The following is an 18,605-nucleotide window of genomic DNA, read 5'->3' on the forward strand; positions in this document are numbered from 1 at the left end:
AACTGAATTGATGGCAAATTTGTTGGAACAGAATTGCATAGCGTACAAAGTTTTGACTCAGAAATTTTACTCTTATATTCATTCTATTGAATATTTTCTACCATTAATACCATTCTCGTGCTTGGACACAGGCTTGGATACATCTACACAGACTAGTGTTTTAGTAATTCTAATCTATCTGTAGGATAATCTTCTAAAGATGGATAATACACAGACAGCTTATATAATTAGATATAGTGGGAAGAGATTAATAAAGAATCTAGTAAGCTCAATATGAAGATATGATATTTTTCCCTGAGAATCTGTATGGCATTGTCAATATGATTTTTTGAAAAAAAATCTGATATTTAGTAATTTGAGGGGCAAAAACGGTTAATAGAATGTGAAGCAACAAATAAGCATTCCAATATATTTAAGTGTATTAATAAGATCCATATTCACAAAGGAATGTACAGCATATGGAAAGGATTTTTATCCTCAATTAGCCTGATAACAGAAACAGTATATTTTAAAGTTCAATTTAAAGTGTATGTATACAGTGTTTGTCCCTCTCGGATTGACTTACTTCACTCAGCATAATACCCTCCAGTTGTATGTTCTCATTCATATGGGGGATATAAATAATAGTGAAAGGGAATATAAGGGAAGGGAGAAGAAATGTGTGGGAAATATCAGAAAGGGAGACAGAACATAAAGACTCCTAACTCTGGGAAACGAACTAGGGGTGGTGGAAGGGGAGGAGGGCAGAGGGTGGGGGATGAATGGGTGACGGGCACTGAGGGGAGCACTTGACAGGATGAGCACTGGGTGTTATTCTGTATGTTGGCAAATTGAACACCAATAAAAAATAAATTTATTATTAAAAAAAATAAAGCTTATGTGTATCCAGGAAGCCTGGATGGCTCAGTGGTTGAGAGTCTGCTTCTGGCTCAGGGCGTGGCCCCAGTCCCGGGATCAGTCCCATATCAGGGGATTGTGAGTAGCCTGCTTCTCCCTTGGCCTGTGTCTCTGCCTCTCTCTCTGTCTCAAATAAATAAATAAATAAATAAATAAATAAATTAATTATTTATTTATTTATTTATTTATTTATTTATTTAAATCTTTTTTTAAAAAAAGTGTATGTGAATCCTATTTCACTTGTGCTGGCTTTCACCAAAACACCTTATATTTTCTATGCCTTAAAAAACAGTCCTCACTCAAGAAATTCTGAATGAAGCATCAATAACATCTGCTACAAGTTGTATTAAAATTAGGGTTATAGAGAGGGGGGAGGGCAAGACGGCAGAGGAGTAGGGTCCCCAACTCACCTGGCCCCACCAACTTACCTAGATTACTTTCAAATCACCCTGAAAACCTATGAATTCGATTTGTGATTTAAAGAGAGAACAGCTGGAATGCCACAGAGGCAAGGGTTTTCGCTTCTAATAAGGTAGGAGGGCAGAAAAAGTAAAAATAAAAAAGAATCCAGTGAGAGAAGAGCCCCGCGAGAGCCCCCAAGACAGGGAAGCCCAGTCCTGGAGAAGGAGGAACTTTAAAATCCGCACCGGATTCTTCCTCGATGGAAAGGTGCTTAGCAGGGAAATCTAGAGGAACCGGAGGGGGGGCAGTGGAGCCTCCAGTTTCGCAGAGTCACTAATAGAGGAGGTGCGCCCAGGGAAGAGTCCACCACAGACTGCACGGATCTCCGTAAAAGGCTGGAGCGCCCGGGGGGAGAAGCGGGAGGGTCAGGCAGCAGCTCCGGGCGGAGGGCCTGCGCCTTCTGCCTTCGGGAGCCCTGGCCCTGGGAGAACGACTCCAGCAGCACAGGCCCGGACCCAGGGCACTGGGCCGACACAGCCCACCATCCTGTGCTACCCCCACCCCCCAGATAGGCGGAGGTGGGGAGGGCCCAGGACAGTGAGGACATTTCTGCTACTGGGCACCCCCAAGCTGTGCAGATCACCGCCCCCTGCTGCCCCAGGAGCACCTAGGCCTGTGCGGACTGGGAGACTTTGGTAGTTACTGCGGGGAGTGGACTCCAGGGCTGGGGAGCTGGCCTACGACAGTGTTGTTCCTCCTCCTTGTTTCACTTTGCACCTGGGAGAGGCAGGGCCACTGGGGGACAGAGGCCTCATGGGGTAAAGAGCTCCCACTGAGCCCGGCATCTGGCAGGGGGCAGGGCATGTCCCCCAGGTGCACACACCTGAGAATCAGCGCAGCAGGCCCTTCCCCAGAAGACCAGCTGGAAGGACAGGGGAAGAGCAAGTTCTCCACCAAGCAGCGCTGGAAAGCTCCAGGAGAAGTCGTTGGATTTACAGTATATAGAACCAGAGGGTACGCCTCCTTTTTTTTTTTTTTCCCCAGTACAACTCGTTTTTAAATCAGACTGTAAATTTACAATTTTTTTCTCTTTTCCCACCTTAACTACAATATTTTACCACCTCTTCATTTTTAAAATTCTTCCTTTTTGACTTTAATATTTCTAAAATTACAGGTCTTAGATATATTTTTCACTTTTAAATTCCCTTAAACATACTCAACTTGATTTGGGGAGATGTACAAGATATGTTTTATTTGTTTTGTGTTTTTTGTTTTCTCTGCCTCCTTTGGTTCTACAAACGCGAAAATTAAAAGCTTCTAAAACATTACCATCATGCACCCAGAAGTACGTGGTATACCGTATTGGTTCATTCTGTGAGATTCCTTAGTCCCATTCTGCCCCTCTCTTTTATCCCATTTATGTTTTGGTGGTCAATATTGGGAGCCTCTATAAGTATTTCTGGTTTGTATAAATTTGGAACTGAGCATCTTCTAACATACAGAACTTAATATACTCAGAAACAAGAGCATCACCCTCTAGGACCCCTCAGGTAGACTACATTCTCCCTCCACTACAACTTCCTCAACACCAGCATCCCCCAGTCACCTCCCTTTGTTTTTCTCTCCTTTTTTTTCCCTCTTTTTTCTTCTTCTTTTCTTTTTCTCTTTTCTTTTTTTTTTCTTCTTTTTGGGATTCATGGCCTTTTATTTTTTACTACTTTGTTTTAATTTTTTTTTTCACTTTAATGATCCTTTTGTTTTATTTTGTTCTGATCTTTGTTTTCAATTTCTGGTCTCTGACCTCAGCAGAATCATCTAGGGTGAAATTTACTTATGTCATGGTTCATATTCTTGACGCATCCCATTCATACAGGCACTCTAGAGTGAGCAAAATAACTAGAAAGAAAAACCACAAAAAAAGAATCAGAAGCAGTACTCTCTGCCACAGAGTTACAGAATTTGGATTACAATTCGATGTCAGAAAGCCAATTCAAAAGCACAATTATAAAGCTACTGGTGGCTCTAGAAAAAAGCATAAAGGACTCAAGAGACTTCATGACTGCACAACTGAGATCTAATCAAGCCAAAATTAAAAATCAGTTAAAAGAGATGCAATCAAACCTGGAGGTCGTAACAAGAGTTAATGAGGTAGAAGAAACAGTGAGTGACATAGAAGACAAGTTGATGGCAAGGAAGGAAGCTAGGAAAAAAGAGAAAAGCAATTAAAAGACTATGAGGAAAGGTAAAGGACGGGGAAGAGCAAGTTCTTGAACGAGCAGTGCTGGAAAGCTTCAGGGGAAGTTGAGGGATTTACAGTACACAGAAATAGAGGATACCTCCACTTGTTTTCTGTTTGTTTCTTTTTTCTTTTTATTTCTTCCTTTTTCCAGTACAACTTGTTTTTAGCCACTCTGGACTAAGCAAAATGACTAGAAAGAAGAACTCACCACAAAGAAAGAATCAGAAACAGTACTCTCTGCCACAGAGTTACAGAATTTGGATTACAATTTGATGTCAGAAAACCAATTCAGAAGCACAATTATAAAGCTACTGATGTCTCTGGACAAAAATATAAAGGATTCTAGAGACTTCATGACTGCACTATTGAGATCTAATCAGGCTAAAATTAAAAATCAATTGAATAACTTGCAATCCAAACTGGAGGTCCTAACGATGAGGGTTAATGAGGTGGAAGAAAGAGTGAGTGACATAGAAGACAAGTTGATGGCAAGGAAGGAAGCTGAGGAAAAAAGAGAAAAACAATTAAAAGATCATGAGGATAGGTAAAGGGAAATAAACGACAGTCTCAGAAGGAAAAATCTACATTTAATTGAGGTTCCAGAGGCTGCCAAAAGGGACAGAGAACCAGAAGGCATATTTGAAAAAATCATAGCTGAGAACTTCCCTAACATGGGGAGGGAATCAGGCATTCAGATCCAGAAGATAGAGAGATTCCCCCCTAAAATCAATAAAAAGCAGTCAACACCTTGGCATTTAATAGTGAAACTTGCAAATTCCAAAAATAAAGAGAAGATCCTTAAAGCAGCAAGAGACAAGAGATCCCTAACTTATATGGGGAGAAATATCAGATTAACAGCAGACCTCTCCACAGGGACCTGGCAGGCCAGAAAGGGCTGGCAGAATATATTCAGTGTCCTAAATTAGAAGAACATGCAGCCAAGAATACCCCATCCAGCAAGGCTCTCATTCAGAATAGAAGGAGAGATAAAGAGCTTCTAAGATAGGCAGAAACTGAAAGAATATGTGACCACCAAACCAGCTTTGCAAGAAATATTAAGGGGGACTCTGTAAAAGAAAGAGGGAGCCCAAAGAAATAATTCACAAAAACGGACTGAGCAGGTATTACAATGACACTAGATTCATATCTTTCAATAGTGACTCTGAATGTGAATGGGCTTAATGATCCCATCAATAGACACAGGGTTTCAGACTGGATAGAAAAGCAAAACCCATCTATTTGCTGTCTGCAAGAGACTCATTTTAGTCTTAAGGACACCTACAGCCTGAAAATGAAAGGTTGGAGAACCATTACCATTCGAATGGTCCTCAAAAGAAAGAAGGGGTAGCAAACCTCATATCAGATAAATTAGAGTTTATCCCAAAGACTGTAGTAAGAGATGAAGAGGGACACTATATCATACTTAAAGGATCTATCCAACAAGAAGACCTAACAATCATGAATATTTATGCCCCTAATGTGAATTGCCAAGTATATTAATCAATTGATAACCAAAGTAAAGACATACTTAGATAATAATACACTAATACTGAGAGACTTCAATACAGCCCTTTCTTCAAAAGACAGATCTTCTAAGCACAACATCTCCAAAGAAACAAGCACTTTAAATGATACACTGGACCAGATGGATTTCACAGATATTTACAGAAATTTACATCCAAATGCAACTGAATACACATTCTTCTCAAGTGCACATGGAACTTTCTCCAGAATAGACCACATAGTAGATGACTAATCAGGTCTTAACTGATACCGAAAGATTGGGATTGTCCCGTGAATACTTTCAGACCATAATGCTTTGAAACTTGAAATCAATCACAAGAAGAAATTTGGAAGAAATTCAAACATGTGGAGGTTAAAGACCATCGTGCTAAAATATGAAAGGGTCAACCAGGAAATCAGAGAAGAATTAAAAAGATTCATGGAAACTAATGAGAATGGAGATACAACCATTCAAAATCTTTGGGATACAGCAAAAGCAGTCCTGGGAGGAAAATACAAGCATTCCTCAAAAAAATTGGAAAAAACTCATATACACAAGCTAACCTTACACATAAAGGAGCTAGAGAAAGAATAGCAAATAAAACCTACACCAAGGAGAAGAAGAGAGTTAATAAAGATTTGAGCAGAACTCAATGAAATAGAGACCAGAAGAACTGTAGAACAGATCAACAAAACCAGGAGTTGGTTCTTTGAAAGAATTAATAAGATAGATAAACCATTAGCCAGCCTTATTATAAAGAAAAAAGCACAAATTAATAAAATCACGAATGAAAAAGGAGAGATCACAAACAATGCCAAGGAAATACAAACGATTTTAAAAACATATTATGAGCAGCTATATGCCAATAAACTACACAATCTAGAAGAGATGGATGCATTTCTGGAAAACCACAAACTACCAAAACTGGAACAGGAAGAAATAGAAAACCTGAACAGGCCAATAACCAGGGAGGAAATTAAAGCAGTCATCAAACCTCCTAAGACACAAAAGTCCAGGGCCAGATGGCTTCCCAGGGGAATTCTATCAAACGTTTAAAGAAGAAACAATACCTATTCTACTAAAGCTGTTACAAAAGATAGGAAGGGATGGAATACTTCCAAACTCGTTCTATAAGGCCAGCATCACCTTAATTACAAAACTAGGCAAAGATGCCATCAAAAAGGAGAATTATAGACCAATATCCCTGATGAACTCAGATGCAAAAAAATCTCAAGAAGATACTAGCCAATAGGATCCAACAATACATTAAAAAGGTTATTCGCCATGACCAAGTGGGATTTATTCCCGGGATCCAAGGCTGGTTCAACACTTGTAAAGCTATCAATGTGATAGATCATATCAACAAGAGAAAAAACGAGAACCATATGATCATATCAATAGATGCAGAGAAAGCATTTGACAAAATACAGCATCCATTCCTGATCAAAACTCTTCAGAGTGTAGGGATAGAGGGAACATTCCTCAGCATCTTAAAAGCCATCTACGAAAATCCCATAGCAAATATCATTGTCAATAGGGAAACACTGGGAGCCTTTCCCCTAAGATCAGGAACAAGACAGGGATGTCCACTCTCACCACTGCTATTCAACATAGTACTAGAAGTCCTAGCCTCAGCAATCAGACAACAAAAAGAAATCAAAGGCATTAAAATTGACAAAGAAGAAGTCAATTCTCCCTCTTTGCCGATGACATGATACTCTACATAGAAAACCAAAAAGACTCCACCCCAAAACGGCTAGAACTCATACAGCAATTCAGCAGTGTGGCAGGTTACAAAATCAATGCCCAGAAATCAGTGCCATTTCTCTACACTAACAATGAAACTGAAGAAAGAGAAATTAAGGAGTCAATCCCATTTACAATTGCACCCAAAACCATAATATACCTAGGAATAAACCTAACCAAAGAGGGAAAGGATCTATACCCTAAAAACTACAGAACACTTCTGAAAGATATTGAGGAAGACATAAGTAGATGGAAAAAATATTCCAAGCTCATGGATTGGAAGAATTAATATTTTGAAAATGTCAAAAAATAAAAAAGAAAAAAAGAAAAAAAAAAAGAAAATGTCAATGCTACCCAGGGCAATTTACACATTTGATGCAATCCCAATCAAAACACCATGGACTTTCTTCAGAGAGTTTGAACAAATCATCTTAAGATTTGTGTGGAATCAGAAAAGACCCCAAATAGCCAAGGAAATATTGAAAAAGAAAACTAGAGCTGGGGGGCATCACAATGCCGTATTTCAGGTTGTCCTACAAAGCTGTGATCATCAAAACAGTGTGGTACTGGCACAAAAACAGACACATAGATCAATGGAACAGAATAGAGAGCCCAGAAGAGGTCCCCCAACTCTATGGCCAACTAGTATTCGACAAAGCAGGAAAGACAATCCACTGGAAAAAGGACAGTCTCTTCAATAGATGGTGCTGGGAAAATTGGACAGCCACGTGCAGAAGAATGAAACTAGAGCACTCTCTTACACCATACAGAAAGATATACTCAAAATGGTTGAAAGATCTAAATGTGAAACAAGAATCCATCAGAATCCTAGAGGAGAACACAGGCAACACCCCTTTTTTAACACCCTTTTTGAACTTGGACACAGTAACTTCTTGCAAGATACATATATGAAGGCAATATTTACAGCAATATATATGTTTTATATAAATAATATGTTAAAGTCTAGTGGCCATAGAAAAATGACAGTTTTATATATAATAGATTAGGTTCCTTTTCCATTAGAATGAGGTTTTTTTTTTTTTTAGTATTTTGTTTATTTATTCATGAGAGACACACAGAGAGAGGCAGAGACATATGCAGAGGAAGAGGGAGAAGCAGGCTCCCCGCTCAGGACCTGATGTGGAACTCAATCCCAGGACCCCAGGATCACGACCTGAGCCAAAGGCAGGTGCTCAACCACTGAGCCATCCAGGCATCCCCAATTAGGATGAGTTTTACACAAAGCTAATACTTTACTTCTATGAAAAAGGAAACTGATAAAGATGATCATGCAGATTTCTCTACCTCAAAATATGCTTTATGAAAACTATTGTTGGAAAAAGAGTATGCGTCCATGATAATAGGAGAAGGAATGATATTTGGTGTTTTCGACCTATTTTCTATTCATGTTAAACTAATCTCTTAAATTGTTAAGATGTTTTTCAAAAAATTTAACCTCATTCAAGCCATCATGATTATATCATCCATTATATAATAAAACATTCCATATGAAAAGTAATCCAAATTTTTAGTTTAGAATTTATGTGGAGGAAAAAGATGCAATACCTAGAATGCTGTAAATTTTAATACGTAAAACAACACTGCAGATTTGATTAGTCACGGTCTAAATGCCTCATCAAAGAGTTACCTAATAAGCCTTTTATTCCTCATGTTTGAATCATAAATTTTCTATAGAATGCCTTCATTGTATGAGGAAATTTAGAAAGTAATGGATAAATTCTGTCATTATGTATCAACATTTCTAGCATGATTCGTACTGAGAACTGCATCCTCAGAGTTTTAACAACTCACAGAAAAGTGAACTGAAATTTCTGAAGTCTAGGAAATGATAAGAGAGAGGTGAGAGAGAGATAGTGTGCTAATGACCCTAGAGAGTTTGAAAACATGATCAGTGCATTTTGAGAGAATCTCCTAAAAGGAGATACTGGGCATGACTGAATCTGTAAAAAAAAGTATCTCGCTGTCTAGTGCTTGGGAGCATGGTAACCAAGAGCCAGGGGCAGTCAGCCAGAACTTGCCCCTGAGTAAGTTACTGAAATCCTTCAGAGTGAGGCTGAGGCTGTACCTCTACTACCGGAAGTGAATTAACAAGTGCCACTTTTTGCCCCCTCCACAATGAATTAACAGTTATGTTTTTTTCTTCTTCCTCTTTTTTTTTCTTTTTTAGATAATGTGTAAATGTTAAACATGCATAGCAAAAGATATATAAAAGGTATTTCATGAAATCTGGCATGATATTTGGGAAATGAAACATCAGATTTGATAATTCTTTGTCATTCCAAATTCATAATTTTTTGATGTGTCCAACAATGGCCCTAAAGCAATTTATTTTATTTCTTTATTTTTGTCATGCATCAAAATAGGTATCCTATAGGCTTGCTATCACCCAGAATTGTGTTCCAAACTCTTGAATTAATGAGTTCCAAAATTCCTATCATTCCTGCTTCTTTATGCCAAATACACTTGTATTTGCCCATATCTTCCTCTCAATATTTTTTCTTCTTGTAATTATATCCACACTATAGAAACCAAATCATATAAGTAACCAGCTATACTCTTGGAAGTGCTGAATGTAATTATACATTTCTTAATAGACGGCTTTAGCTTCCATTACAGTATTAAAACTGAGGTAATGAAATGTGGAAGTTCTTGAATGTTATTCTTCTCACCTAATTGACTTACAACAACTCCTTCTTGGGATCCCTGGGTGACTCAGTGGTTTAGCACCTGCCTTCAGCACAGGGTGTGATCCTGAGTCCTGATATCTAGTCCCACATTGGGCTCCCTGCATAGAACCTGCTTCTCCTCTGCCTGTGTCTCTGTCTCTCTCTGTCATTCATAAATAAATAAATAAATAAATAAATAAATAAATAAATAAATAATCTCTAAAAAATTCCTTCTTTACTCTTAATTTTCTTTTTGTCTGTACCTCAAGAAAGAAAAGTCCTTCATTTATGAGTGTAACAGTGCCAACATTAAGGAGTGGGAGTGTGAAGGAGTTGTAGTTTAAAAATAACCAATTTATATTCCTTCAGTCTTTCATAAGCTACAATTCAAAGCCAGTTACAAGCATTCTCCTCAGATTATATTGCTGATTCTTCTTCTTCTTTTTTTTTTTAAGATTTTATTTATTCTTGATAGACACAGAGAAAGAGAGAGAGAGAGGCAGAGACACAGGCAGAGGGAAAAGCAGACTCCATGCAGGGAGCCTGACGTGGGACTTGATTCGGGGTCTCCAGGATCACACCCTGGGCTGAAGGCGGCGCTAAACCACTAGGCCACCGGGCTGCCCTATATTGCTGATTCTTATAAAAATTCTGTTTTATTGTCTTCCTAGACGATAACCTCAGTTGGAGCCATTTTTCATCTGTGTTTTCTTTTTCTTTCTTCTTTCTCTCTCTCCATTGACTTCTTCTCCATGACTATATACACATATTCAAATATCATGTTTAAGAAAGGTTGAGCTGAGTCTTGCTTCAAACTGCCAATTACTTAATGACCATAATAATTAGAAAGCTCTAATCCACAACTCCTCTACCTCTATTCATAATTTCTCTTAAACTCTGAACACATTGAATACCATAATAATCATTCTTATAATATTGGCTCCTCAGAACTCACCGTGTTTTTCTTTTTTCATGAATGGAAAATGTTACTGAAAAAATTGTAGATTGGCATGCAACTATTAATACAAGAAGATCCCTTGTGTACTTTCTAGTTTCTCTGAATGGTAACATTTGCACATTGGTAGTGTAATATCACAGCTGGACTATTGAAATGGATACAATCCATGAGTCTTATTCAGATTTCCCCAGTTTTATTTGTGCTTGTTCATGTGTACTAAATTTTATACAATTTAATCCTCCATGTAGGTTCTGTATCCATCCCCACAATCAAAATACTGAACGTTTCCAGCACCCTCAAACATCCTTCCTTTTATCATCTTATCTATTTCCTTCCTGCACTCTGCCTCTGTCCATAATACCTAACAATGACACATTCTTCATGGTTCCTTTCTATTTGAACAAGAATCTTTCTGAATAGTAGTACAGTTGAATCTTTCTGAATGAGAATTTGCTCCTGACTCTGCAGCAAAAAATTCTTGGCTTTTTTTGAGGGCTCTTGATTTCCTGACTCATTGTCTGTCGGTTGCTTCCTTCAGCATCTCGACAAGGATTGTGTGAGAAACTACTTTTGGCTCCCAAACAGGGATTTCATGTGAAATGGGATTATATGTTAGGGATTATATGTTACAGAAAAGTCTAATAAGATTACTCTAACAGGGATTATATGTTAGAGAAAACTCTTGTTAGAATTTTCTAACTTACTCTTTTTTTCTGATTAATCCTCCTCTTCCTAGCTATAAGTCTCAATCCATTTGGAGTCTAATCTCCCTCACTGACTATATGATCTATCACTATGACACTAGTTTGTTTTTTTTTTTTTTTGATCAGACAGCTTTTTGTATTATTTATTTTATTTTTTTGTATATATATATTTTTTACTAGTTCTGTTCAATGACTTTTAAAATGGCAAAATTTTACAAGGATAATTTGGAATTTTAATGATCTTTGGAAAATTTGAGATATTCCCAAACTGGCTCATGTAAGACCTCTTCCTTCTATTATACCTGCTCATACTTCTTCCTTTTCACTGCCTTTAACTTTCCTTTCAGGTCCTTTGAATCCTTTGATCTGTCCCCCTTCAATACCCCTAGTTTGTCCATCCACTTTCCACTCCTGCCAGACTTTTCCACTCCTCCAGCTCCTCAACTCATTATAATCACTAAAATCTGAGGCTTCCTGCTCTCATTGGTGACTCACAGGAAACTCAAAAATAACCACCTGGTGTTGAAAAAGCTAATTAGGGATGACGGGGTGGCTCAGTGTTTGAGCGTCTGCCTTTGGCTCAGGGCCTGATCCCAGGGTCCCAGGATCGCATCCCACATCAGGCTCCGTGCATGGAGCCTGCTTCTCCCTTTGCCTGTGTCTTTGTCTCTCTCTGTGTGTCTCTCATGAATAAATAAATAAAATCTTAAAAAAAAAAAGAAATAGACTATATATTTTATATACACAGATGACTTTGGAGATACCCAGATGACTACACAGAATCTCTTCCATCTTTGCACAAAATTTAGTCCAAATCCTCCATAAAGTCACACATCAGGACGAAGAAAATCTTAAAAGTCTCCTCCACAAATATTGGTGGATATTCTTTAGCCCTCATGTTGATCAGGCAATCAATTTTCTCCATCTGCCAAAAACACAATCATGATAAAAATACAAAACTGAGGCAGAGTTAAGTATTTGTTATAAGCCAATGACACTTGAATTTCTGTGTTTATATTTGAATTATGATTAAGATTTTAGAATGAAAGCTAAAGTTCTATATATATATATATAGAGAGAGAGAGAATATATAATTTGGTACAGTGTTTCTTAATTCCAATTACCATATTAGTAACAAATTAAAATTATAAAATCCCTAAGGTAGCTCTATTCTAAACAGTTAGAAATAAGTAAATGTTTATACAATTAGAGATCGAAAGCTCCCAAGAAATAAAAAGAAAAACACTAAACTTTAAATATTTTAAATATGAAAAAAAGAATTATAAAAACTAATCTAAATCTTTTAAACATTTAAGTTTAAACTTACATAAACTTTGGCAAACAAATTTAGCTTAATATTCTTGATGTAATAATAAAAAAAACTATGTGTTCTGAATCATCAATGCTAATTATAAGACAAAACATATATTTTATTCTATTTGGGTATAAGCTCCCTAAACTTATACAGATACTAGTCAAATAAGATAACACTTTACTACAAGGTGTATAGGTTTATTGAAATGTAAATGTGCCTTTAGTTGTTGGACCCTGGCTCACGGGTGCCAACGTGGCCCGGTGGACGCCCCAGAGACTCAGACCCCAGACAGGCAGATGCAATTAGCAAGAGGGTTTATTGAACGTTTGCGCAAACGGGCTCTCCGCCTCCGAGGAGGAAAAGAGCCCCGATTAGCAATTACAGGGATCTTTTAAAGGCAAAAGGAAAGAAACCCCTAAAGACAAAAGAACCGCGGGAGTCGCATAGCATCCAGGTTGATTTCACAGAGGGTCAACATGAACCTATTCAGGGACATTCCAATCAGGGTGTGGGGGGAAATGGTTTTCTTATTGTAAACAGAATGCTTTTAGTTGCTAAAATTTCAGGAAGAAGACTGGATGGGCTGCCTCTGGTTAGGGCTGGCCCTACTTACAAGGGGGGAGGTTTCTTCATTCCCTCCTCTTGTTTGGGCTGATTTTAACCTTAAAATCTTAGGGAACATTTATTTCTTCAGTTTGGAGGGCCCGACATTGCTGAGTTAATACCAGAGCTTGGGTAATAGACAATCTGTCTCGGATGAACTGGAGCAGCCGGTTGAGGACGCAGGGGCCGAAAGTTAGCAGCAGGAGCAGGATAACTAGAGGCCCAGAATGGTAGAGATTAGGGTGGTCAACCAGGGAGACTGATTAAACCAGCTTTCAAACCAGCCCTGCTGGGCCTCCCGGTCCCTTTGTCTTTTATTTAACCTTTCCCTGAGTTTGGCCATGGAGTCTCTGATGACTCCAGAATGGTCTGCATAGAAACAGCCTTCCTCTCCCAGGGCCGCACACAGTCCTCCCTCTTTCAGGACTAGTCAATCCAAGCCTCTCCTGTTGTGAAGTGCTACTTCTGAAAGTGAGGTGAGGGACTGTTCTAGCTTAGAGACGGACTGCGCTAGTGTCCGTAGATCCTCATCTACAGCTGTTTGGAGTTCTATATAACGTCGTGAGCCCTGGATCGGAGCAGCTGCGCCAGTACCCACCCCAGCAGCGACCCCTAGTCCCAACATAACGGCTAAGGTTAGGGAGACAGGTTCGCGCCGAAAACGGGTGGGATGTTTATCATACTGATTTTCTAGAGTTTCAGCAGGGTGATAGAACACCCTGGGTATGATCTGCACCATGACACAGAAGTCGTTTGAGCTATTTAGAACCTTAGCCGACACACAGGGGGGAGGCCTTTGTTGCATGCCCACCAAGTTCCCGGCTGGGGCTCCAGGTAAGAATCAGTCCCCAAAATCGGGGTGGTAGTGTTGCAGAGTCTCTGGTAGCCCCGGGGGGGGGGGTGTTCCTATGCAGGTTCCTTGTCCTGAAACTTCTGTAAGGGTGAGTTGTGGTTGGGAGTCGGGTGTGCATCCCTGAGTGCTAGTGATGTTATTATAGGTCCCCGAACTAGCAATTCCCTCATAATAAGGGGGGGGGGAGCAAGGCAGAGCCAGCAGGATTTAGTTACATCGGGGCTGGTTCGATTAAGGGCCAGGAATGCCCCTATGATAAGATTAAACAGTCGTTGTCCCGTCTCGGGTGACGACCGAGGGGTTGGAGTGATTTCTCCCTCTCCCTCTGCCTGTGTCTCTGTCTCTCTGTCTCCCTGTGTGTGTCTGTCATGAATAAATAAATAAAATCTTAAAAAAAAACAAATTATGCTTTATAATATATCATCTTAAGGTTAATTTCCCAGTTCTTTTGGTTATTTAAAACCTTAGACTTTAAGTATTTAGGGTATGAAAGATGTGTGTGTGTGTGTGTGTGTGTGTGTGTGTTTAAGGGGGGAAATAAAAACAAATATCATCCTAAAGTAAAATGACTGGTTGTTCCAGAAAAGAAAAAAAGAAAGATAGAGGACAAAACCTGAATAGATATAAAATGTTATGAAAGTTTCACAGAAAAAGAATTTTATTCATCATGGTCAAAAAATATAATGGATTTTTAATAAGATTTTAAAAAAACTTTAATATAAAATAATATACTGCTGCATATCTAGAATTTGTTTTTTCCTCTCTTAATATGACAAAATTTTCTTGAATTATTTATTTGTTCTTAAAAAGTTTGTAAACTGCTTTATTTTCTGAATAATCTTCATGTAAGCCAAAGATTCTATATCTGATCAGAATAATTTTCAATGCTTTAGGGTCCAACCCTAGATTCATGTCTAAAAACTAAAAAGATACAAAAACTACTATGAATAAACATCCATCTTAATTGGAGACCTGAAAGGGGATATATATATATATATATATATATATATATATATATATATATTTATACATATATATAAATCATCTTAATTGGAGACTTGGAAGATATCTAGATATCTAGATATCTAGATATAGATAGATATAGATAGGGATCCCTGGGTGGCACAGCGGTTTGGCGCCTGCCTTTGGCCCGGGGCGCGGTCCTCGAGACCCAGGATCGAGTCCCACATCGGGCTCCCGGTGCATGGAGCCTGCTTCTCCTTCTGCCTGTGTCTCTGCCTCTCTCTCTCTCTCTCTCTCTCTCTCTCTCTGTGACTATCATAAATAAATAAAATTTAAAAAAATATATAGATAGATATAGATAGATAGATAGATAGATATATATTCTTATATAGGACTAGAACAATTTTTAAATATATTATACATTTCTATTTTATATATATGTTTATTTTTACTTTTAAATTTTGAATTCTTCTGTAATTTATTCAAAGGTATCATGTGAGGTCCACCTTTATTTTTCCTGATTTTTTAAACTTTTTAAATTAAAAAATACATTTTTACCCATTGATTATGAATAATACTTTCACTATATATTATATTCTTACATAGAGTTGGGATTTGTGTGAACATCATGTTCCACAAGTTTCTCTAGCACTATTATGGTATTTTAATCTTTTTTAATATTGAAGTTTTAAAATTCAAATTAATGATTTCATTCTCTTTGATGTGTCAGTAATATTCCATTCTATACTATATATATATATATATATATATATATATATATTATATATATATATATATATATATATATACCAAGTCTTCTTTACCCATTCATCAGGCAATGGACATTTGACTCTTTCCATAATTTGGCTATTATTGATAATGCTGCCATAAACATCATCTTTATTTGCAATATCTATGCTGGGCCATGACGCTGAAGTAATGCTGGTCTCATATTATGATTTGGAAGTTCTTCCTCTGTTTTTATTTTCCTGTAAAATTGGCACTAAATTCTTCCTTAAATGTTTAGCAGCATTCACTGGGAAAGTCATCTGGGTCTAATTTTTTCTTTATGAGAAAGTGCTTAAACAGAAAATTCAATGTCTTAATGAGATATAGTGCTATTTTTGTTATTTTTGATGGAATTTCAGTGTCTTTCCAAAAAATGTGTTCGTTTCATTGAAGTTGTTAAACACACTGGCATGGAGCTGTTCTTAACATCTTCTTAATGTTGTTTTAAAATTCATAGGAATTTCTATTCTGTAAGCTTTTCTATTCCAGTTTGGGGGATCATGAACTAATATTAGGTCAGTGTATCTCCTAATGATTGATGTGCCAGATCCTTTCTTGTGGTCTCTCTGTGGCTTTGGAGAGTTTTTTCACATGTGTACACTGATATGCACTTAGCTGAAGTCTGGGAAAAAAAAAAAAAAAACCCTTCTCAGATCCAAATCCCATTCTATTTATATGAAATTCTCTTTTCCCCACTGCTCTGGAAATGTTGTCGGTTTTAGCTTCTATAAACCCTGAATGTTGTCCCCTCCACTCAGAAAGACAGCTTGCTTCTATTCAATGGAATGGAAAGTTTCCAATTCTGGAAACTGTCTTCATTCAATAAGATGGGGCTATTGTAAGTATTACCTCATTTGTTTCCCTTCTCTCAGGGATAACTTCCTTCTTGCCTGATGTCCAGTGTCTGAAAAACTATTGATATAGATACATTTACTATCACTTCACCCTTACTGAAAGAGGAAGTCTGAATGTTATCTTTTTATAGAGAAAAAAAATAGAGTGAAGTGGTCCATTTTTCCAGAAATATACTTAATGACATTGAAAAAATTCATATTTTTCTTAATCTTATTTTATTTTTTCTAGTCACATTAGTTTTTATATTTAGTTTAGTTATTTAGTTGATCAGTTTTTTTGTTCATTTGTGTTTTGTTTGTTTTGGCTAGAATATGAAACCAAATTCAAAAATAAATACCATGGCATACAGGAAAGAAAAGTAGTTTAAAACATCTCACACTAGTTGAGGAAAAATAAATTTTCAGTCAAGGAAAATATAATTTTATCTTAATATATAATGTGACAATTTTATAGCAGATTTCAAAGATTACTGGCAATATAGAAGGCTTTTTGGTTCACTGATTTATATTTTATTTCAGTAAAGGAGAAAAGTACAGATGCTTTGGACCTTAGTTCAGAGCTCAATTAACTTTGAAAGGTTTGAAAGTAATTTCCAAGACCATACAAGTATCTAATGAATCAAGTGCCAAGGGAGGTGAAAGTGCTTCAGCAAGAGATAATAATAAACCTCCCCCTTTTTGACCCACAAATCATGGATGACTTTCTGTAGCCTGGTAAGTAGGACAACAGATACTTCATGCTTAGGTTGAAGTGAATCCAATAAAGATACAGAAAATAAGACTGTTCTTTTTAAAAATAAATGAATGTAAATATAAATATATAAATATAAAAAATTAAATTAAAATAATTATATTTACTATTTATTGAACAACTTTGTTCTGTCATTCCTTTATATCCTCTTAGAATATGAAATTATTTGCCAAAGCAGCATCAAAGATCGGTGCTTTCTGTTACTCTATGTCCTCCCAGAAAATATGGATGTCTGTCAAAAAATCAGCTATTTTTATTATTTGGATGATCTCTTGGATGGCTGGACAATATTACCCAACTGACTTAGGGTCATTTAAACAAATAATGTGTGTTCTTTCTTCTCTGCTTAGTTTTTACTAAAATCCTAAAACTAATATTTTGAAAATAACAAAAAAAAGCCACTTTATGATATGAAGTCTTTCCAGTATGAAAACTTATTGATCATATATCACATTTCACATGTTATTTAATTAAAGATTACTATGAGGGCACCTGGGTGACTCAGTTGGCTAAGCATCTGTCTTTGGCTCAGGTCATGATCTCAGAGTCCTGGGATCAAGCCCTGCATCAGGCTCCCTGCTCAATGGGGAGCCTGCTTCTTACTCTCGCTCTGCTGCTACCCCTGCTTATGCTCTCTCTCTCTGTCGAATAAATAAAAAATCCTTTAAAAATAAATTTTACTATGATTTCATATATTGTTCTGATTACTTACAACGCTGATAATTTTTTTGCCACTAAAAATCACTTGTCCTAGAATATGTAATAGGAGATTGACAAGTGAATTTTTAAATTCTGGTTTAGGATTAATTAATTAATCAATACACTAAGCATTAGTCCTACTTAAATAAAAATTTTGCCAACAAAAATTGCTTACATTGAAATATATAACAGAAAATGAGCAGGACTTTTTTCTATGATAATACATTAGCTAACAAATTAACCATTGGTTAATATTTAAGAATTAAATATTCCTAAGATCAAAGACCTCCATAGATTTTGAATCTCATTTAGAAATAATCAAATGCATGTCTGAGTAATTAACAATGGCAATTCAATGCTACATTTTAAAATTGAAATATTGAAGAGTGGAAGAGTGATTAAAAGTGTGTTAAATATGCATCTTTTTGTGCAAAGTGAATTTACTTTGGGAATTCATTCCTACACTATAATTATTTCCAGTAAGTCTTCTTAGTAGTGTTCCACCCAAATGCATAGGATTTATTCACAAAAGAAGTATGGAAAGAATCTCCATGATTTACCAGTGTGCAATCCCAGGTCGTCAATATACAACTTACTTTCAGATTTTATAGGCCCAAGTTATTAATTTTCTTTAAAAAAAT

This window comes from Nyctereutes procyonoides, unplaced genomic scaffold (assembly GCF_905146905.1).
Source record: "Nyctereutes procyonoides isolate TBG_1078 unplaced genomic scaffold, NYPRO_anot_genome, whole genome shotgun sequence".
NCBI lineage: Eukaryota > Metazoa > Chordata > Mammalia > Carnivora > Canidae > Nyctereutes > Nyctereutes procyonoides.